Here is a 7,465-nt window from a genome sequence, read left to right as displayed (position 1 = left end):
TGCAATTCACAACCGCATCATGCACGGTCAACCAATCCAACCCGAGAATAACATCAAATTCATGAAACGGCAAAAGCATCAAGTCCGCCGAAAAACAGGAACCTCGAATTACTAGGGGACATTTCTTACACACTTTGTCGACAAGCACGTAACGACCCAAGGGATTTGACACCCGAATTACGAACTCAGTAGACTCAATAGGTAAAGTCTTACTGGATGCTAAGGTTTCACATATGTATGAATGAGTAGAACCGGGGTCAATCAAAGCAATTACATTAGTATCAAAGAGAGTAAAAGTACCGGTAATAACATCAGGTGAAGAAACATCCTCGCGGGCACGTATAGCATAAGCTCTAGCAGGCGCACGAGCCTCGGATCCGGTCGTAGCATCTCTAGATCCTCTCTGACCACCACTAGCATTGCCCGTATTTCCAGATGGTCTACCTCGAGTAATGGTAGCACCCGGTTTCCCACTCTGATTTACATTCTGTTCAGACAACCTCGGGAAATCTTTAATGAAGTGTTCAACTGATCCGCACTTGTAACAGGAGCGGTCAGGGAATCTACAACTCCCCGAATGCCATTTACCGCAATATCAACATTTCGTTCTGTCTCGACGTTCATTCCCAACACTAGCGACCGAAGTGCCTCGTGTACCCACAGGGGGTCGATCACGATCTCGTCTAAAAAGGCCCGAAGTGCCTCTCGACCAGCCCACATCATCTCGAAATTTCTTCGATGCCTGTTGAAGAGACTTTCCCGAAGATCTTTTACGAAACTCTCCAGTTCCCACATCAACTTTTTGTTTTTCTTTTCTAAGCTCTTCGGCTTTACAAGCTCGCTCGACAAGTACTACGAACTCTCGTATTTCAAGAAAGCCAACGAACATTTTTATATCTTCATTCAGCCCATCCTCGAAGCGTTTACACATGATAGCCTCGGACGAAACACATTCCCAAGCGTATTTGCTAAGTCTAACAAATTTTCGCTCGTAATCAGTAACCGACATGGAACCTTGCTTAAGCTCAAGAAATTCCTTCCGTTTTTGATCAACAAATCTCTGACTGATATACTTTTTCCGAAACTCAGTTTGGAAAAACTCCCAAGTTACTTGCTCTCGGGGCACAACAGAAGTCAGAGTACTCCACCAATAGTAGGCAGAATCACGTAGCAAGGAGATAGTACACTTTAGGCATTCATCGGGTGTACAAGATAGCTCATCGAGTACCCGGATAGTGTTGTCCAACCAAAATTCAGCTTGTTCGGCATCGTCGCTATCCGTAGCTTTAAATTCAGTAGCCCCATGTTTTCGGATTCTGTCAACTGGGGGCTTATTTGACCTTATTTGGTCAATTACCGGAGGTATTGTAGGTACGGGGGTTGTATTAGTCGGGAAGGGAGGTTGTGGAACAGCCGTATTAGTTCGAATGTATTGGTTGAACCAATCATTCATCACGCTATAGAAAGCTTGTCTAGCTTCATCATTCGGGTTACTAGCATTAGGTTGAGAGTTCACCGGCGCTGTCCCTTGTGCGGGAGCAGGCGCTACACTCTCAAGATCATCAGCTACCGCTCGGTCGGGATCGGGATCCATTACTATAAATAAACACATTTGCAAATGTCAGAAATCACCACACTATCAAATAATCACATAAAATGGCATGTATAGCTAGACCCAACGCATTACGGTAGTCCTAGAATCGACTAAACCGTAGCTCTGATACCAATCAAATGTAACAACCCGAACCCGAGACCGACACCGGAGTCGAACACGAGGTGTTCACAGACTTTTTAAAAAAAAAATTCCCAGACACTGCCAATCTGCGTACTAGTCGCTTTAAAAATCATATCTTGAGTTCAGAAACTCGGAATCCAGTTCTGTAAATTTTCCTTTAAACTAGACTCATATTACCATCTACAAATTTTTTTCTAGAATTTTTGGTTGGGCCAATTAGTACAGTATATTAGTCAAAGTCTCCCATGTTACAGGGATCGACTACACTGACCTTTGCGCATTACGACTTGGATATCTCCCTGTGCAGGGCTTCAATACTGATGCCGTTTGTTTCTATAGAAACTAGACTCAGATAGGAATCTATAGATATATGGCTTGACTCCTAATTGTCTCTGGTTAATTTGTAATGAATTTCCAAAGTCGGAACAGGAAATCCAGAAACCGTTCTGGCCCTGTCTCACAAGAACCTGAATATCTCTTAACATATTGTCCGTATGATTGTTTCGTTACTTTCCTATGAAAATAGATTCATCAAGGTTCGTTTACATAATTTATTCACTATTTAATTCCATTCCTACTATTTTTAGTGATTTTCCAAATCTACATCACTGCTGCTGTCAGCATCTGCCTTTAAGGTAGACTTTACCTATTTCATAGTTTCCATGATTCAACTAGCCCTTTTTGCATAAATAGCACAATTTATGATAGTGATTAACCATTCCCATGGCCAATCCTTGTCAAGCATATCCACACCAAATGATTATAACATTATACTCAAACATATATAAGCCATTTTCGCATGGCTATCCAAAATTATACAAGTCCAAAGGGTCCATGACCCACAACAAACGGGTAGTCCTATACATGCCATTTCGAAGTTCAACCAAAATTGTACCAAAAATGGGGGGCTTTGATAGTGTGGGCGACTTCGACTTCAAAATCCCGAGTCCGATAGCTGGAGAACCAAAATCTATAAAACAGAGGATCAAAGAAACGAAGTAAGCAATTTATGCTTAGTAAGTTTTGAGCAAGGAATTCCAGCACAACAAAAGTATAGCATTCATGTAGCTAAACGGATAATTTCATATGCACAATTTTTCAATATCATACTTGCTTCACATTACCAACCCTTATGTACATACACAAAAGATCAACTTAGCCAAAGGCCGGTAGCTCGTTTATCAACTGAGCGAATACTTATTTGTAAGGGCTCAACTAAATTCAAGCACATACGAAACATACCTCAATGTTGGGATGTTTCTAGAGTATTTACTGAAATTTTTACAGCAAGATCATTCATTCCCAAATCACGTACCTTCGGAATTTAACCGGATATAGCTACTCGTTCAAATGCCTTCGGGACATAGCCCAGTTATAGTAACTCGCACAATTGCCTTCGGGACTTAACCCGGATTTAGTAACTCGCACAAATGCCTTCGGGCTTAGCCCGGAATTAGTATCTCACACAAATGCCTTCGGATCTTAGTCCGGATATGTATCTCGCACAAATGCCTTCAGATCTTAGTCCGGATATGGTCACTTAGCACAAAGCCTTCGGGACTTAGCCCGGACATCATTCAAATAACCATGCACATTTAACAATAAATCATGGCACATTCGTATTTCGTTCTCGTTAGCAAAACTCAAACTCAAGACATTTATCATTCTTGCAATTTCGGCTCAATAGCCACACAAAGAGCATGATTCTAATTTGCTTAAAACATGATCTAATCAAATCATAATTTAAGCTCTTTTACTCAAGAACTTACCTCGGGTGTTGTCGAACGATTCCGATAGCTATTCGACCACTTTTTCCTTCCCTTTATCGGATTTAGTTCCCCTTTGCTCTTGAGCTTAATTAAACAAATAAATTGATTTAATCATTTGAGCATCGGAAAGAGGAACACAAGGCACTTAGCCCATTTTTATACATTAGACATTAAAGTCACATATGTACGGAATCATGAATCAAACTCAACATTTTAGCTAATTTTTCCCCCTTGGCCGAATTTTCTAAGCCAAGACAAGAGCATCAATATGCTTGCCTCTAACCGAATACATGCAACACCAATCTTCTTCCTATGGCCGAATATGCATGTCTATGTTGAGGCCGATTATATACTTAATACCACACATAAATGACATACATTTTACTAACTAATGCATTCCATATTATACTCAATACGCATCCATCATTTAATCCATAACCGAAGCACCATCATGTGCAATCATATATATATATGTGCAAGAGCCGAATCCCAAATTTTGATTATAACCAAATTTAAACATATATCCAAAACATAAATCTTACCTACCATGCAATAAGCATAAATCACACTCATGGATATACCATGGCCGATACTTCCAACAACACCAAATAAAAATATACTTCATGGATCTAAGGTAGAACCAAGAAAGAAACTCATAATCATCAAGATGTAAGTAACTACCATTTTTCATCTAGATTTAGCATGAAACACAACCATCACCCTTATTAATCTCCATAGCCGAAAACCTTACTTATTCCAAAAATTCAAATCTCAACTTGGTCACGAAAATAACTTGGTATCTCACCGACACAACATCAACACCAAGCAAGAATGATGCATCCATGGCCGAGTGTCATTTCCATCACATAGCAAGATTTAGACCATGGGCTAGGTAGAACTCAAGCTAACAACTAAAACATGCATGCATCTCATGGAACATCACCAAACATACCTTAGCCTAGTTACATGCATGGCCGAACCTCTTCAACCTTTCTTCTTCCTTCCTCCTTAAAATTTTTGGCCAAAGATGAACCAAAGGATGATCACTTTTTTTTGTTTTTCTTTCTAGTTTCGGCTAAATGGGGGGGAGACAACCACACACTTTTTTTGTTTCCATCATATTCCCTTTCATTATTTTATGCCCATTCTCCTTATTTTATTTTTTTCCACCCATGATGCACCAACACAACATGTCTATGACATGTCTTGCCCATCACACTTGGTCTACCATGCTTGTCATGGCCGGCCACTACTAATTAGGGGGGAATTTGACATGCAAGTCCCCCTTTTTATTTCATGCACTAATAGGTCCTTATGCTTCGACCTATCACATTTCAAAAATGTCGCACATAAGTCCTATTGACTAAATTCACATGCAATCGACTAAATCGAAGCTTGAAATTTTCACACATTCATAATTACATATTCTAGACAATAAATATCACATTCAAACATTTCGGTGACTCGGTTTAGCGGTCCCGAAACCACTTCCCGACTAGGGTCAATTTTGGGCTGTCACAGCATATGACTTTTGTCTATCAGATGCTTTCTTCAACCGGTCTCGAATTAGTTTCACCTTTTCTTCGGCATCAGAAACTAACTCTGGCCCTAGAACTCGCCGCTCACCTAGCTCAATCCAACAGGTAGGAGTACGACACCTTCGACCATATAATGCCTCATACGGTTCCATTTGAATACTAGAATGATAGCTATTATTATACGCGAGCTCTGCTAACGGCAAAAAGTCTTCCCAACTGCCTCAAAAATCCAATACACAACACCTTAACATATCCTCCTATACTTGAATCACTCCTTCTGATTGACCATCTGATTGGGGATGACACGCAGTACTAAAGTCCAGTCTTGTACTCAAAGCCTCGTGTAACTTTTTCCAGAATTGAGACGTGAAGCGAGGATCTCTATCTGATATTATGGAAACTGGTGCCCCATGCAATCTTACTATCTCAGCCACATATAGTTTAGCCAACTTCTGCAAAGAGTAATCAGTACAGACAGGTATGAAATGGGTAGATTTAGTCAATCGATCAACAATAACCCATACCGAATCTTTCTTGGTAGGCATTAAGGGCAACCCATTCACAAAATCCATGGTTACTCTCCCTCATTTCCAAAATGGAATTTTAATTGGCTGCAGTAACTCTGAAGGTAACTGATGTTCAGCCTTCACTTGTTGACAAGTTAAACACTTATCCACAAAATCAATGACTTCACACTTAAGACCAAGCCACAAATATAACTCATGAAGGTCACGATACATTTTATTCCCACCAGGATGCATAGCATAAGGAATACTATGCTCCTCACGCAGTATAGACTGCCTTAAATTGACATCCCTCGGTACATAGACTCTCCCACAGAAACACAGTACTCCTTCACCATTCATCCCAAAATCTGATTTTTCCCCCAATCTTAACCTATTGGAAACGAGGAACCAGTGACTCATCCAACAACTGTTTACCCTTAATCTGCTCAGTCCACGTCGATCTAACTTGTAGCTCAGCCAACAAGCTACCATCATCAAACAAGCTGAGACGACCAAACATCGCTCTCAAATTAGATACAACCCTATGGCTCAGTGCGTCAGCTACCACGTTAGCCTTACCAGGGTGATACTCAATTGAGCAATCATAATCCTTAAGCTGCTCTATCCATCTTCGCTGCCTAAGATTCAACTCCTTCTGAGTGAGGAGGTACTTAAGGCTCTTGTGATCTGTGTAGATAGTACACTTCTCACCATATAAATGGTGCCTCCAAATTTTTAGTGCGAAAACCACAGCGGCTAAGTCCAAGTCGTGAGTAGGATAATTCGTCTTGTGAGGCTTAAGCTGGCGAGACGCATAAGCAACAACCTTACCTTCCTGCATCAGCAAACAACCCAAACCAATATTTGACGTATCCCTGTAGATAGTGAATTCCTTCCCAGATTCTGGCTGTATTAAGACAGGGGCCTCTGTCAGAACTTTCTTCAGTTTCTCAAAACTATCTTGCTGCTTATCAATCTAGTTAAACGATACGCCTTTTCGCAGCAACTTAGTTAGAGTTGCAGTAATCAAGGAAAACCCTCAACAAAACATTTGTAATACCCTGCCAAACCCATAAAACTTCGAATCTCAGATACGGTCTTAGGTGGTTTCCAATCTAGTACGGCTTTAATTTTTCGAGGATCAACCCTAATCCCCTCGGAGGATACCACATGACCTAAAAATGTCACTTCTTGCAGCCAGAACTCACACTTGCTGAACTTAGCGTACAGCTGCTTCTCTTTTAAATCTGCAAAACAATTCAGAGATGAGCATCATGTTCATCCTCAGTTCTTGAATACACCAAGATATCGTCTATAAACACCACCATAAACCGATCCAGGTAGGTTTGGAATACTCAGTTCATCAAGTTCATAAAAGCTGCTGGTGTATTTTTCAGCCCAAACGACATCACTAGAAACTCGTAATGACCATAATAAGTCCTAAACCCAGTCTTATACACGTCAGCCTTTTTAACCCTCAGCTGATGATACCCAGAATGAAGATCTATTTTGGGGAAAATCGAAGCTCCTCAAAGCTGATCAAATAAATCATCTATCCTCAGCAAATGATACTTATTCATGATAGTCAGTTTATTCAATTGCCGATAGTCAATGCACATGCGCATGGTCTCATCCTTCTTCTTTACAAACAACACCGGTGCTCCTTATGGAGACACACTAGGTCGAATGAATCCTCGATCCAACAGTTCCTGAATTTCAGCTTTTAATTCAACCAACTCCTTCGGTGCCATCCTATAAGGGGCGATGGACACTAGAGCTGTTCCCGGCAAGGGCTCAATACCAAATTCAACTTCGCGACTTGGAGGCAACCCAGGGAGCTCATTAGGAAAAAATCAAAAAAATCCTTAACAGTTCTGATATCTCCAACATAAGGACCCTCAGAATTAGATACACCAA

The sequence above is a fragment of the Gossypium hirsutum genome, chromosome D13, assembly GCF_007990345.1.
Source record: "Gossypium hirsutum isolate 1008001.06 chromosome D13, Gossypium_hirsutum_v2.1, whole genome shotgun sequence".
Classification (NCBI taxonomy): Eukaryota; Viridiplantae; Streptophyta; class Magnoliopsida; order Malvales; family Malvaceae; genus Gossypium; species Gossypium hirsutum.
Note: the sequence above shows the minus strand (reverse complement) of the source record.